The sequence below is a fragment of the Hypanus sabinus genome, chromosome 2 (assembly GCF_030144855.1).
Source record: "Hypanus sabinus isolate sHypSab1 chromosome 2, sHypSab1.hap1, whole genome shotgun sequence".
Taxonomy (NCBI): Eukaryota; Metazoa; Chordata; class Chondrichthyes; order Myliobatiformes; family Dasyatidae; genus Hypanus; species Hypanus sabinus.
The window spans coordinates 48955988-48972382 of record NC_082707.1 but is presented as its reverse complement, the minus strand read 5'-3'; the positions used below and the strand labels follow the sequence as shown (position 1 = coordinate 48972382).

Genomic DNA, 16395 nt, shown 5'->3' with positions numbered 1-16395 from the left:
AACAATTAAAACATTAGAAATAAAAATACACTTAAAATGCTTAAATGTGATAAACACCTTAAACATTAAGATTAAGTGAAGAAAAATGTACTTACTGCATTAACTTTCTAAGCTAAGTTCACCAACTATTCAAATAAATGTGACATACAGTGCCTATAAGAAGTAACCACCCCCTTGGAAGTTTTCATAGTTTATTATTTTGAATCACAGTGTCAAAGTGAAAACATCTCTACAAAGTGATCTAAATTAATTACAAATATAAAACCCAAAATAATTGATTGCATAGGTATTCAGCCTCTTTAATATGACACACCAAACCATGACTGCTGCAACCAATTGGTTTTAAAATTCACATGATTAGTAAAATGAATATCTGGTTTTGGAGACCTGTGTGCAGTCAAGATATTTTAATTGATTGTAGTAAAAATACACCTGTATCTGGAAGGTCCAACTCCTGGTGAGTCATTATCCTGGCAAAAACTATGCCATGCAGACAAAAAAATACTCCAAGCATCTCTGCAAAAAGGTTATTGAAAACTACAAGTCAGGAGATGGATACAAAAAAATTTCCAAGTCGCTGAACATCCCTTGGAGTACATTTAAGTCAATCATCAAGAAATGGAAAGAATATGGCACAGCTGTAAATCTGTCCAGAGCAGGCTGTCCTCAAAAACTGAGTGTCCATGCAAGAAGGTGACTAGTGAGGGAGGCCACCAAGAGACCTTTGACAACTCTGGAGGAGTTACCAGCTTCAGTGGCTGAGATGGGAGAGACTGCGTATACGACAACTTGCCCAGATTCTTCACCAGTTGCAGCTTTGTGGAAGTGCGGCAAAAAGAAAGCCACTGTTGAATAAAATTCACACGAAATCTCTGCTAGACTTTGCCCGAAGGCACATGGGAGACTCTGAAGTCAGCTGGAAGAAAGCTGTATGGTCTGATGAAATCAAAATTGAGTTGTTTTGGCCATCAGACTAAATGCTATGTTTGGAGTAAGCCAAACACCACACATCATCAAAAACCCACCATTTCTACTGTGAAGCACGGTGGTGGCTGCATAATCCTATAGAGATGCTTCACTGCAGCAGGCCCTGGAAAGCTTGTGAAAGCAAGGGTTAAAAAGAATGCAGCAAAACACAAGGAAATCCCGAAAGAAACCTGATGCAGTCTGCTAGCGAACTGCGACTTGGGAGACAATTTGTTTTCCAGCAAGACAATGACTCCAAGCATAAAGCCAAGGCTACACAGGAATGGCTTATAGCTTACAAAGTTAATTGAGAATTTGTGGCTGGACCTTAAAAGGACTGTTCACTCATGATCCCAATGCAATCTGACAGAGATAAAGCAGTTTTGTAAAGAAGAATGGGGAAAAATTGCAATGTCCAAATGAGCAATGCTGTTAGAGATCTATCCACACAGGCTGTAATTGCTGCCAAGAGTGCATCTACTAAATGCTGACTTGAAGGAGTTGAATACCTATGCAAAAAAAAAATATATTTTGTGTTTAGTATTTGTTATTAATTTAGATCAGTTCGTAGAAATCTGTTTTCACTTTGACATGGAAGTCTTTTTCTGTTGATCAGTGTCAAAAAAGCCAAATTAAATCCATGGTGATTCAACGCTGTAAAACAAATCATGAAAACTTACAAGGTGGGGTGAATATTTTTTACAGGCACTATACAACCGACATCTCTGGTGTAAAATTGAGAATCTGGAAGCAAAGTGCTCAGAACATTTACATTTGCTTTCAAGCTGAGGAACAAATATCACAAGTGAACAACTGCTGTCCATAGCTTCGTTTAATTGCACTTGTATTTTTCTAAGAGGACTATGTTGACTTCTTCAGGGAAATTAGCTGTGATGAAATTCAGAGCCAAATTTGGGCTATAAAACTACCTTACTTCTGGCATCATGTAGCTACAGTAATTCCAAAAAATATGCCTCCAGGATAAGCAATCACAACTCCAATAAGAAGTTCACAGACTGTTGAAGGAGTTTGATGTGTGTGCACACTTTGACAAGAAGAAACATGCAGAGCAGGAAGATGTTATAAATCATTGTGCTTTGACGTCAATACCATTTTTGCACTCCAATCTGTAGCCAATATTCTGTCTTAACTTCACATAGCTGAGGAAAGTGTTTCAACCCACTACCAGTAGTATTTACAATGAACATTGTATACTTAATCATTAGTTGTTGAATTATTCTTCCAACAGCTGCAGCACTGTGCATGATTTTTGGAGCTTTGTTATACTTGGCTAAAGTTTCAGTGGTCCAGTGGGAATCATTTGGCTGGACTTGAAGATTTTTTTAATCATTTAAAATCTAGGGCTGAAAAAGTTGCAAGGTGGCATCATGATCCTTCCTCTGGGAAATGTCTGGGAAAATGAAGAGAGGTCTTTCAGGGGCAGCAATTGCTGAGGTCAGAGAATGGAGAGGACTCAGGGGAATTGGGCGGGGTACTTTGCTTTCAGAAGGCCTCCATATCCATTGAGGGGTTCAAGAGCAATTTTCTTATCCAAAACTCTTGAAGATCAATGTTTGAGACTTCGTTACTTCACAAAATGTGAACTCCCATCTGTTGTAATGAGGAAGCTGCATCAGAACAATGTCGGGAGCTGACAATGTAACTGTGCTGTTTAGCATACATCTGGTTCCTTTCAGACAGCTGCTGGAGATATCACTGCAGTGTCTGCAGGGAAGATCACTGAAGCTCTTCATTCAAGCTAAAGTGCATTTATTTCTTCTGAGCAAGTGCAATTTTGCAGATTGCAGGGTGTCACCCTGTACACATCTCCACTGCATTTGGCCATCTTCACCAACCAAGAGGCATTCCACTATATCACTAAACCACATCACAGCAAATGGACACTTATTTTCCCGGCACCAGAAATAATAATTGTCTTCAATCCACGTCTATCTGGCGGGTGGTGTAGTAGAGATACATCACTACCAAAGGAGGTGCAACACACTCCTTTCCTTTGTTCGCCTGTAGGTCACCCTTGGGCAAGGTGTAGCACCTGCTTAGGGTTAGTTGAAGCCATGGGAGCAGGTGGTGGATGGTCATTTAAGCAACTGGTGCATATTACATCCAGTTATGTGAACACTGAAACCAGGCAAACAATCTTTAAAGAGAATAGCTGGGGTCACCCATCCTGTAAAGACACTACCCAGAAGAAGATAATGGCAAACTACTTCTGTAGAAAAATTATGGTTACAAGACCATGATTGCTCACATAATGCAACACGACAAATGATGATGATACCTGAATCACTGTGACAAGTCAAAAACTGATAATTGGATGGGTAGATTTACTCTGCACTTTGCATGGTTTACAATTTTTGATCAGACACTGGGTTAAGTATAATCATATCATTATGAGCCAACAGCATTGCCCACATATATTTAAGAAGAATATAGAGAGGGTACAGCAATGGACGTTGTTTACAAAATCATCAGTAAAGCATTGAAAAGCTCTATATGTCACATAGGCCCAATAATGAGTTAGTAAATTGGATTTAAAATTAGCTTGGTCATAGAAGACAGTGTAGCAGAAGGGGGGTGCTTTTCTAACTTAGGACCTGTAACCGATAATATTCCACAAGGATCATGCAGGGACCTCTATTATTTCTAATATATATGCTACAAATTAATAATTTAGATGAAAATATAGATGATCTTGTTAGTAAGTTTGTAGATGACACAAATATTGATGGAGTTGTAGATGTTGAGAAAGGCTGTCAAAAGGTACAAAAGGATATGGATCAACAGAGAAATGGCAGATGGTGTTTAATCTGGAAATGTGGGGTGATGTGCTTTGGGAGGTTCAAATGCAAAAGGAAAGTAGACAGTAAACAGCAGGACTCTGAGGGACATTAATGTGCAAAGTAATCTTGGGGTGCTAGTCCATAGATCTCTGAAACTGGCAACACAGTGGGTAGGGTGGGAAAAAAGGCATGAGGCATTTCGTATGCTTACCATTAACAATCAGGGCATTGAGTATAAAAGCTGAAAAATCATGCCACAGCTGTATCAAAATTCGGACCGACTTCATTTGGAGTGTTGTGCATTTCTGGTCACTGCACTATAGGAAGGACAGGGACATTTTAGAGAGAGAGTAAAAGAAATTGGCTGAGATCATGCCCAGATTACAGAATATTAGCTACAAGAAGAGGTTGGACAAACTGGGTGTTTTGTCTGAAACATTAGAGACTGAGGGGGAAATCTGATAGTAAAATATATAATTCTGAGAGCATAGATGGGTAGATAGTCAGAGTTTTTACCCCAAAGTGGAAATGTCAAATACCAGAAGGCATTGGTTTAAGGTGGGGAGGGAAGTTTAAAGGAATTTTAAACAAGGTGGTAAATAGCTGCCAAGGGAAATGGTGGAAAAAGATGTATAGTGACAGTTAAGAGGTACAGTATTTGGACATACACATCAATAGGCAGGGAAGAAACAGGTGCATTCCATGTGCAGGCAAATGGAGTTAGTTTAAATTCATTTCATGGTTGGCACCGACATGCTGGGTCAAGAGCCAATTCCTGTACTGTTCTATATTCTAATAAGCAAGCAAGGAATTTTCAGCAAGAGAAACAAGGAAAAGAAGAGAGTCTAGAGAGTTGATGGCCTCTGTCTGGGTTCTACAGAATCACATACTTGGAAGGAAAAGATCAACCACAAATAAAGCTCATTACTCCTTAAGTATGTTCTTGGCCCCATGCTCTAACTGCAATGTCGTGTTTGGACACTATTCTGAATTCAAAACTCTGTCCTTTGATATCAGTGGATCTGTATTGAGGACAGAAAATTGGAATTTCGCATGCATCTGTTACCATATTGTGTAATCTACCCAAGTGAACTTATTATTCTTCAATTGCTCACCATCACCTTGCATTCTTTTCAATAACACAAGACAGTATCAGGATATGTATATTTTAATCCATTTAAAAAATTCTATTAAAATATACACATGAAAATGAGTTTTTCACCCACATTTGACAGAGTTACTAAACAGCTGGTGTAGTGTATGTGATACTGGCAAGTGATTTGAACTGAGGAACTTGTAGGTGGTCTCGGAGAGTGATCTCGAGCTGTTCCCAAATTGCAGGATTCTGTTCAATACTGTACAAATTTGTCTAAATCGCCTAAATCACCAACAACAAATATGATAGGGGAATACAGTGAGCAGGTTTATGGAACCATTCCCATTTGGTCAGCAGAATACACAGCAACTTATGCTGCTTTGTTGCAGAATACATCAGTAAAATGCTGTGATGTCCTGCAAGCTCTTGGAAAAATGCTATCAAAATATGTCTATGAAGATTCTCACTCATCCAGGCCATTGTACATCAAGCAGTAGTAAATCAAGACAACTGGACTTGTTGTGTGGTCTAGAAGATGTTTTGCCTCTCATCTGAGAGGCTTCTTCAGTTCTGATCCATGGTAGAAAAACTACCCACCATGGATCAGAACTGAAGAAGCATCTCAGATGAGTGGTAAAACATCTTCTAGACAACACAGCAAGCCCAGTTGCCTTGATTTACGACTGCTTGATAGTATCAAAATAGTTTCCAAAGCAGAAGTCAGAATTTTTAAAAGAGCTGTAATTGCTGTTATGGATTTATAACTTCACCATCAAAAGGTATTTCACATTGGGCACCACAGGTGGTCAAATGGAAGTGACCACATATTGTCTGTAGGGATGGAAGGGTGTAGGTTTTCACAAATAAACAATGTGAAGCATTTTATGTTGTAGAAAAACTGTAACAACTCATTTTTTGCAATCCAAAACCTGAACATAGAGCACAGTAACCGAACTTCACGTAATTATGTCATCACGTTAGACCAGCCACTCAATGTCAACAGTTATGAATTATGTACATTTCCAGAAATTATATTACCCTACACAGGCTCTACCACAATTCACTAAAACCTGTCTGAAGCTCGGATGAGCCGCCTTGTCTTGGGTCCCAAGTTCCATGGGTGGACAAACAGCCTCGGGCTCATCTAGAGATATGTTAACATGCTTATGGTTATGTATTGATGACAGTGCCATTGTAGTGAATCCTCCAAAACCTTGGTGGGCCAGTTGAAATACATTCAAATTTACCCCTCTTATCTATGACAAAAGTTTTTGCTCTGCTTTCCAAAGCAGGGAACAGGCTGTCATAACAGGGCCCAAGGGGAAGAAGGTATGCATTAGAGGTCGCCAACCCGTCGATCGCGATTGACTCATCGATCTTTGAGACTTTCCCAGTAGATCCTGAAAAAAATGAAAAATAAATACACAAATACTGTTGAAAGATTGGTTCCGGGTTGTGGGGTTTTAGTTCCATTCTTTCTGCCCAGTGAGCATGCATGTAGCTCCCCCACCACACACTACAGTGTACTTAAGTGTCCCCAACCACCAGGCTGTGAGGAAACGATATGAGTCAGCTGCACCTTTCCTCATTCCCTGTCACGCCCACTGTTGAACTTGAACGCACGCGAGATCATTACCCAAGTGCATCAGGGATTACGGGTTGGCCTCAGGTAACCGGCCATTTTGTGCAGCTGGCAAGAAGTGCCGTTGCTACTGGCCTGGAGCATGGACAGATGGGCGCTGCCTCTAAACCTGTTTAGCAAACCAAATGTTCATGGGGAACTCGGTCCTAAAATATTCACAGACCTCATTCAGGCTCAGGGTTTCATAAGCAGCAGAGCAGCTACCTCACTGCGATCTACTGAAACAAACTTTTGTTGGCCGATAGATCCTACAAGGGGGGCGGGCAGGTGCCCTGTCGCTCTCCTCACTCGGTCGATCGCTCTTTCTGGACTATGACCGCAGTGGCCCCGACATGGGAACAGCCACACCTGACCAAGGCGGCTGGCGGCGGGCAGGCGGGATGCTGGAACTTGGGCCCAGAGGCTGCCTAATGAGGCAATGAAACCCTCAAAACTGCTTCGGTACCCTGAGTCCAAGCACCCTGCACTTAAAGACAAACCGGTTGAGTTTTTTTCAAGCGGAAAAAACGTGAGCAAGCAGGACAGCAGCTGAGAGCCACGTAACTTAAATTGCGGAATAGAACTGGACATAAAGAAACTGCTTTTGGGGTTGTGGGGTTTTACTTCCGGTCTTTTCTGCCTCAGTGTGCATGTGTGTAACTAATCGATTTGGAGTTGACCTTGCCTTTTACTTGGGCCGAGGTAGGGGCTCTGGGGCTTAAAAAGGTTGGTGACCACTAGTGTGCATCATGGAGGACAAAAACAATTGAGGTGGAATGCAGGTCCACAGGAACACAAAAGCACTGTGTGCTCCAATGAGAGGTAGGAATAGGTGCAAAGGAATTGAATTTATTGAGGAAGATGGAACGCTATTGATCAGGCGATCATAGTGTCAGGAATAAAATTGCCTATGTACCAACTCAGCTGCAGACAACTGCAGGTCATCTTGGAACTGTTCTGAGGCCCAGCAGGACCCATGGGAGGTGATCATGCCACCACTAGTTCATCACAGAGGCCCTCAGAGCAACTTTTAAGGAGCAGTGAAACCACTCTCATAGGCCATTTGACTATGGGCGTTACACTGTGGTGTGATGTAGCCTAACATCAGGTTTCCTGGCCAGAGGTCTAATACGAATTGAGGACCACGGTCAGCTGAAATATCAGGATGAGGTGCCAAACTGAGCAGCCCGGGCACTGATGAATGCCTAAGTCATGCCTGTGACCCTCATCGATGTGAGAGGGGCTATCTCTGGCCACCTAGTGGTATGGATCATCTGGTAAGGAGGTACCTGAACCCGCAGGTGGGATGGGAGAGAAAAGAGGACCAACAAGTTTAATGTTGACGTGGTCAAAACACTGCTCATGGACATCAAAAGGTGCCAATGGCCCCTGGATATAACGGTTAATTTTTGCCAGATGGCATTCCACACAGGCTGCATTCCAATCATACACATCCTTTGTAAGGCTGCACCACACAAACTTTAGGTTTTTTTTCTCTATTTCTCTCTCACAATAACTCCTTGCCTGTTCTCCATCTCCCTCTGGTGCTCCTCTCCCCCTTTCTTTCTACCAAGGCCTTCCGTCCTATGATACTCCCCCTTCTCCAGCCTTGTATCCCTTTTGCCAATCAGCTTCCCAGCTCTTAGCTTCATCCCTCCCCCTCCTGTCTTCTCCTATCATTTCGGGTTTCCCCCTTCCCCTCTCTCTTTCAAATCTCTTACTATCTCTTTTTTCCATTAGTCCTGACGAATGGTCTCGACCCAAAATGTCAACTGTACATCTTTCTATAGATGCTGCCTAGCCTGCTGCTTTCCACCAGCATTTTGTGTGTGTTGCTTAAATTTTAATACAACCAGTTTCTGTGAGGCCTTTCGGCCTGAACATGAGAGGCTGTGTGAAATCAAAAATAGTCCATCTCCAGTTTGCGGGCATTATGGGGCAAGGCTGACTGATTGACACATTGCACGGAGAGAAACCCAAGCTTCCCCAAAGTTAATGTCAGCCAATCTCAGGCTCCTGGCTGCTGTTCAGTATGCCTGGACCTCTGGGTCAGTAGCTTGGCCGGCTGCTGGACCGGCATAGCCAACCCCTATGTGCAGAGCCTCAACAGCCAGGGCAATACTTTTCCCCTAGATATGTTGTATATCAGTTGTGAACTCAGATATGTAGACCAGGTGACATCGCAGCCGTGCAGACCAATGGTCTGATATTTTGGCTATAGCATGCACGGGGGATGGGGGGGGGTGGTGGTGTTGTGGTCAATGAATGCTGTGAAATGGTGGAAAAAGAAATGAAAATGGAAGCCAGACAGATTGAAACCAAGAAGTTTATGGTCAAACGTGCTGTACTTCCTGTTGGGGGATGGAGCTGGCGGCTTAGGAAGGTGAGCATTTGGCACATGTCTCTGATCAACTGTTGGTGCACAGCACCCAAAGCATGGTCTGAGGCATCAGTTGGGTCTTGTTAGAAAGAACTTGTTTGGTGACATCAGATAGTCTGGTCAAGTCTTCTGAGCAGTTAAACATGTGATTAGAGGTATTCCCTTTAAGCACACTATACAGGGGAAGCACAAGCTCAGCAACTTGCAGAAGGAAGCGGATAGAAACTCACCATGCCTAAAAACTCTTGCAGTTTTTTTTTAGTAGTGTGAGGTGGTGGAAATCCATAATAGCGGCCACATTAATGGGAGGGGTGCTGCACCTTCTGTGGAGATGCAATAGCCGAGAAAGTCAATGGCTGACAACCCAAATTGACATTTAGCAGGGTAAATGATCAATCTGTGTTGGCTTAAGCATGTGCAGAGATTAGATAAATGTTTGGATTTGGGATGAACTGGCTTCAGTGATTTAAATGATTTTGATGTACGTTATGAAGATAAACAAAAAGAAAATCGAAGTCTTTTAATACAGAGTCCATCAGCCTGCTACATTTCTCAGCCCAAACAGCATGCACAGAAACTCAAGAAGGCCAAATGGGGCTATCACAGCCATTTTGGGAATGTCCTCCGAGCACACGGGCACCTGATGGTAGCCTCTATCTAAGTCAATGTTGGAAAAATTTAACTTTTCGGCTAAGCATGACGAGAAGCCTTGGATGCGTGAGATCAGAGACGGTGACCTCGTTAAGGCGTAGGTAATCATCACATGGAGCTGCCTTAAACTGGCAACTACCATCAGACTTAGGGATCACATGGAGGCACGAAGTCCAGGGGGCTATTCAACTGGCATATAATGGCAAGTCTTGCACTGTTGTCCAACTCAGCTTTCGCAATTGCCAGCGTTTCTGGGTCCAGTCTAAGTGTGCAGGTATAGACTAGTGGACCAGTCGTAGAAATGTGGTGCTTGACCCCATGTTTTGTGACTGTAGTGGCGAATGTGGGCTTGGTGAGGTTTGGAAATTTGCCCAACAGTCGAGTAAACTCACATGCGGTGATGCATGAGCTTGACAAAGGCTTTGTGGGAAACCTATTGGGGGAACTGGGTAACGACACAAAGTCCTTGACATCCACATTCTTAAGATCAACTAATAGTCCTTGGGCACTTCAGGCAGGACAAAGTCCCATATGTAACATTGCCTAATGAAGCAGAGCGTCCTGTAAGTCTGGGTCATGCTGCCATTGATGGCTGCCAGTGAGGTTTTGTCGCTCTTTGCCTTCTCATCAATAAGTGATGCTAGCAGCACATTCACTTGACACCCGCGTCACACAGGAATTGTTGCCCTAAATGGGTGTCTGCAATGAACAGCCCTGGCTGCTGTAACCCCATAGTGTTCACAGACCTCTGACGTCCAGATGTGCTGGCAATGTCAAAGCTGCAAGCTGTCAGTACTTCTGGTGTTCATACCAAGACAAGGATGGTAAAAACACAGATCCGGCATTGTCTGTTTGGAGGCCATGCTGGTCAGGCTTATTGAGGCAGGGAACGGAGGAGGAATTATGCACCTCTGCTTGGCTGAGTGTAGACCATAGGTGTCAAACTCAAGGCCTGCGGGCCATATCCGGCCCGGCGTACAATTATATCCAGCCCACAAGATCATTTTAGATAGATCTATTATTTTAATTATTAATGGCCCGGCGATATGAAGCCTATGATTGTAAGTTGATACCAATCATAAAAATAATGCTTGCTCAGCAGTCTCCTTCATAAGAAATGGAATTTGTGAAGTGAAACACTTTGTAGTTATTCCAGAGACTGAGACACATGAGAACAGGCTGAAAAAATGGAGGCAATGAAAGCTGCGTTCGCACGCGCCCAACTGATTCGGCCCGCATGAAGCTGCATTTTGCCCAATCCGACCCGTGACCTAAAATGAGTTTGACACCCCTGGTGTAGACGATCAGCCATTTTAGCAAGCCCCCTTTAGTTCTTCATGGGTGCATTACCAAGGGCTATACAAACTCCACCAGGCATTTGCTGTATGAAGAGTTCTTTAAAAATAAAAGAAGGATGATGATTTCCTGGGAGAGATAGCTCGTGGTCTATCAGCTCCTATGACTTAGCATCACCGAGGCTGGGAAAGGAGAGCAACTGTTAGGTGCACTCAGACTCTATTAATCCAAAATTCTGTAAAAGGTGAGTTCAGCGATCAGTATTTATCATGTTCAAGGGGGTGTTCAAGTAGACTCACTACTCTCACAGCTGTGGATCACTGAGCAATGCCACCACACAGAAATATTTGATGCTGTCAGAGGAGATTTCTCACATTGAGAGTTGGGCCTCAGCTTGTACAATCCAAGCAATGGCATTTTGCTCCCAAAACTCTGGCAGTGTCAAAGTGACCACATTGGCCGACATAATCAATAACTCTGGAATCATCTTAGGGCATTGGGGTCACCAATGTAGGTTTTCACAAATAAAGTGATGTGAGGTATTTTATGTTTAAGAAAGACCAAAACAACTCATTTACTGTACTCCAAAACCTGTACACAAAGTGTGGTAACCAAACTTCATGTAATTATGCAATCAGGTCAGTCTAACCTCTTAAAGTGAATCCCAACTCAGTGTCAGAGGTTGTGAATTATGTACATTTCCACCAATTACATTGCCCTACTTGGGTACAAAACTCTGTGCGAAGTCCAAGTGAAGTTAGAACTGGACTCCTTCAAGCTTGCTAACAGAGAGGCAAGGGGATATAGAAGTATAAAGAGTGAAAAGAGTGGAAATGTGTTTGTTTGGTACAAATTGGTTTAAAAACCTGTTGCGTGCAGTTTTGGTCACCAAATTACAGGAAGGATATTAATAAGGTTAAAAGAGTACGGAAGAAGTTTACAAAGATGTTGCTGGGACTTGAGAAACTGAGTTACCGAGAAAGGTTGAATAGGTTAGGGCTTTATTCCCTGGAGCATAGAGCAATGAGGGGAGACTTGATAGAGGTATTTAACATTATGATGGGTATAGATAGAGTGAATGCAAGCAGACTTTTTCCACTGAGGCTAGGGGAGAAAAAAACCAGAGGACATGAGTTAAGGGTGAAGGGGGAAAAGTTTAAAGGGAACATTAGTGGGGGCTTCTTCACACAGAGAGTGGTGGGAGTGTGGAATGAGCTGCCAGATGAAGTGGTAAATGCGGGCTCACTTTTAACATTTAAGAAAAACTTGGACAGGTACATGGATGAGAGGTGTATGGAGGAATATAGTCCAGGCGCAGGTCAGTGGGACTAGGCAGAAAAATGGTTCAGCACAGCCAAGTAGGGCCAAAAGGCCTGCTTCTGTGCTGTAATGTTCTATGGTTTCTATGGTTTCTAAAATAAAAGATGCATTTCACACTTTGTAAACTTTTGCTTCTGTGGTCAATGCAAGGAATTTATAGACCTGTTGGTTTCAATTTCAAAGAGGCAGAGTTGAAAGAAGACAATGAAACAGGTCATTCAAGAGCTGGTGGTTGATCAGAACAAGAATCTTAATTCTTTGTGGTAGAAGGAATGGATTCATATTGATTGTTGGAATTTCTCATGCATCTACAATTGAAAACATGTGTAACTGTGACGTCAAATCCCTACCCCTTGACATACAGGTTTGAAGAAAATGGGAGGCAAACCATGCAGCACTTTTTATTTATCGCTGGATGTGCGTGCAGTAACAACTCCAACACTTCATTAAGGAAATGTAGAAATCTGAGTTGGAAGAAATTTGCACTTGTCTACCGACACAAAGCATTGCATTCATGCACGAAAAACATCAATGTGTTGCAGATGCTGGAAATTTGAAAAAGAAAGAAACAATGGTAGAAACACCCAGCAGATCAGACAGCATGTGTGGAGACGTCAAAGATCTTTCATCAGGTCTCAAAGGTTCTGGCGAAGAATCTTAATCATGAAACTTTATTTGTTTTTTTTTCTTTCCACAGCTGTTGTCTAATGTGCAAAGTATTTCCCGCATGTTGTGGTTTGTTCATGCATTCAGGAGCATTGTCCTGTAAGTATACACAATTTCTACAGATTCTGTTTCATAGAATTTATAAAGGTCATTGAATCTAAACCATTCATGCAAATGATAAATAATACAACATTATCTTCTTCACATCTTCTATTTTTGTATATGCACTTATAAATGTTACATGATTTAACCTTTCTTATGTATTATTTTATATAGTTGATATTAAGTGCAATTAATATTATGTGTATAATTCTCTGAGCCATCAGTAATAATTATCATTTTGATTAGCATGCTTTCAAACAAAAAGCTTTGTGAAATTTGTCAGCAAATGTTAACCTTTCATGTTTGCAAGTTATGTACAATATGGTGGCTTTCAAAGGTCCCAAATGAAAGACTTGTATTTTACATCTGGATACTCATGCAATGTGGGGAAATGCAGCAGGCACATATCCTCATGCATGCTAATGAAATAAAGGTTAGGTAATCTATTTTAGGTGAATACTTTTTGGATTAAATTTGGAAACCTGTATAATCTGCTTTTCAATGAATTATATTGTGGGAATTTTGGCTTTACTTAGAAAGATTTAATATGTCATTAAAAAAAAACCTACCTCTAAAATACAGAAGTTGCTCAGCATCACACCAGCAAACTAATTCAATAGTTAAATTACTATAACTGGATTTGAAGTGATATCCTTCTCATCCAAAGTATACGGCACTGAACCTTTCATTGATATTAATAAAGCAGGGGAAAGGAACATTACATTTTCCAACGGTGTGTAATAAGTCATTTTACACAAATTATTGTTTGATCATTTAGAATAAAGATGAGATTAAAACTCATATACAGTGGCTACAGTTAAAGCTCTAACAATACATTGAAGTGAATTACTACATTGATTGTTCTAATGTTTGAATAATCATTCCACCATTGATCAGTATTTAAAATGTCATCTATACCAAATGAATAAAAAGTTAAAATGTGCAGGTGAAAATTTCATATTGTCAGCTTTGGTCCTGGCTGTAAAAAGATAAATGGAGATAATTGAATAAGTGAATAAGTGAATGGAGAGAGATAACAGTGGTAAGTTTGGGATGTGTATTGAAAGCCAAAAGAAGGTCTATGTGCACGAAACAGTTTATGATTGAACATGTAGCGAGATACAATGAAAAACTTAGTTTTGCATGCCATCCAGACAGATAATTTTATCATACTCATTCAAAGATTCAAAGTACATTCATTATCACAGTATGTATGCATACACTATATTACCCTGAGATTCGTCTTCCCACAGACAGCTGTGAAAAAAAGCACACCATGGAACCCATCGTATACCCAACATGCAAAAAAAGAATAAAATCATGCAAACAGGAAAAGATGAGCAAAAGACAGAATATAAGACATCAAACCACAAAGTCATTAAAGCACTCTAAGAATACTCAAGTTAGTTCTGTTAAGTTCAATTTAGTGCTGTGGCATTTGTTGACTGCAAGCTACAGAATCAGTCCACACTGATCAAAATTGCACAAGATAGCCATAAATGAAGGATTAACTTGAAATACACCGTAACTTGAATTATAGAATCCAATCCACAAACTGTATCAATTAAACCTTGCCCAAGACCCTGGCACCGGCACCATCTTTCAAAAGCCTCAAGCGAAAGGGAGAGAGAAGTCAGTCAAATGTGGCACATTCCTTTGTCAGCTGCAAGAGAAAGACCGGTCGCATGCAGGCACCTTCCTGTGAAGTGAGCGAGAGGGAACAAGCGACCAGTGAAATGCAGGCTGAACACCCACTCAACTTCTGTTCTCATTCTCAATGATTTCAATCTTGCTCGAGACTTTAATCAGCAAGGTCAGCGAGAAATAGAGTTGAACATGGGTCCGTGCCTGTTTCCAGGCTCCACACCCTGCTCGAAATCTCACCAGACTCCCTTGAAGACATCAAAACAATAGATCACACAATCAGCCCAAAAACACATCATCAAACTGTAAATCACAGGCTCCAATAATAGCAGAATTATATTTGAAAGTAGTAAAATAAGTAGCTTAGTGTACTGTCATAAGGACACTGCCATTGGTTGCATTCTTCACTGTTGCGATCTTCTGACAAATAATTGAGGTAATCCAAGGTAAAACAATAGTGGAATGCAAAATGAAGTATTACATGTTACAGAGGAAGTACAGTACAGGTAAGCAATAAGGTATAAGGCCATAACAAGGTACATTGTGAGTTAAGAATCTATTTTATCACATTTGGAGAACATTCAATTGTCCATAAATGACAGGATAGACATTATCCTTCATCTTGGTGGAATGTGTTCTCAGACCGTTGTATCTTCTGCCTAGCAGGGGGCGAAGAGAGAATACCAGAGGAATATGTGGGGTCTTTAATTTTGTTGGCTCCTTTACTGAAGCTGGAGAAGTGTAGACAGAATTCATGGAAGGGGTGGGGGAGGGGTTTGTTTCTATGATGTACTGACCTATATCCACAACTCCCTGCAATTAGCCATGACACATCTGGATAGGATGCTCTTTATAGTGCATTGATTAAAAACTGGTGAGGTACAGTATGTAAGGAAATTAATCCAGTCAAAAGTGTAGAGACTTGTATTTAAAACAATCTTAAGAACTTTATAAGAAGATAAAAAGTAGATCTACACACAAAATGCTGAAAGACCTCAGCGGGTCAGGCAGCATCCAACATCTGCTGAATCTCTTATGTTTCCAATTTTCACGTCCTGCACGTTGAACGGTTCTTTGGTGTCTTAGAACCAAAGAGTCCTACAGCATCATGGTATGGATTCAAGCTCTTTGTCTAACCTGATGACCACAATACCTACCCAGCTAGTCCAAACTTGCTGCACTTCACCCGCATCCCTCCAAGCCGAACTCTGCCATGTACACGTCTAACTGCTGCTTAAATGATATTACTGTACCTGCCACAACCACTTCCTCAGGCAGCCCATTTCATATACTCACCACCCTCTGCATGAAAAAGTTGTCTGCCTGGTCCCTTTAAAATCCTTTTCCTCTCACTGTAAACATATGCTCCTGGCTTTTGTATTCCCTAACCTGGGAAAAAGACTGTTACCATCATCATCGTAATCATTATGTGCCATGTCATGTGACATGGACGATCATGGCCTTCCATGAGCATGGTTATTCTTGGCAAATTTTTCTGCAGAAGTAGTTTGCCATTGTTGCCTTTTGGGCAGTGTCTCCAGTCACATCAGTACATCTTCAGTGATTATCTGCCTGGTGTCAGTGCTTGCATAACCAGGACTTGTGATATGAACTAGCTGCTGATATGGCTATTCACTACCTGCTCCTGTGTCATCACATGACCCTGAACCTTGCCCGAGGGTGACCTGCTGGTTAGTGGAGGGAAAAAGCGCCTTTCCCCTCCTTTACTAGAGACATCTCCACCCCGCCACCCAATTTAAGTCTCTCATAATTTTAAGAATCCCTATAAGGTTGCCTTTCATTCTTCTACATTCCAAAAATAAAGGCCTAACCTGCCTAAGACTCAGGCTCT

General features: G+C 41.6%; 1 long non-coding RNA gene across 2 annotated transcripts in view; it reads left to right on the top strand.

Moving 5' to 3' along the window:
• LOC132404680 (uncharacterized) overlaps positions 1–16395 on the top strand; it is a 60355-nt gene that overhangs the window by 23106 nt on the left and 20854 nt on the right. For both annotated transcript variants that reach the window (XR_009515642.1, XR_009515643.1), the window contains exon 2: positions 12829–12896. This is a non-coding gene — a long non-coding RNA (uncharacterized LOC132404680). The remainder of the gene's footprint in view (positions 1–12828; positions 12897–16395) is intronic.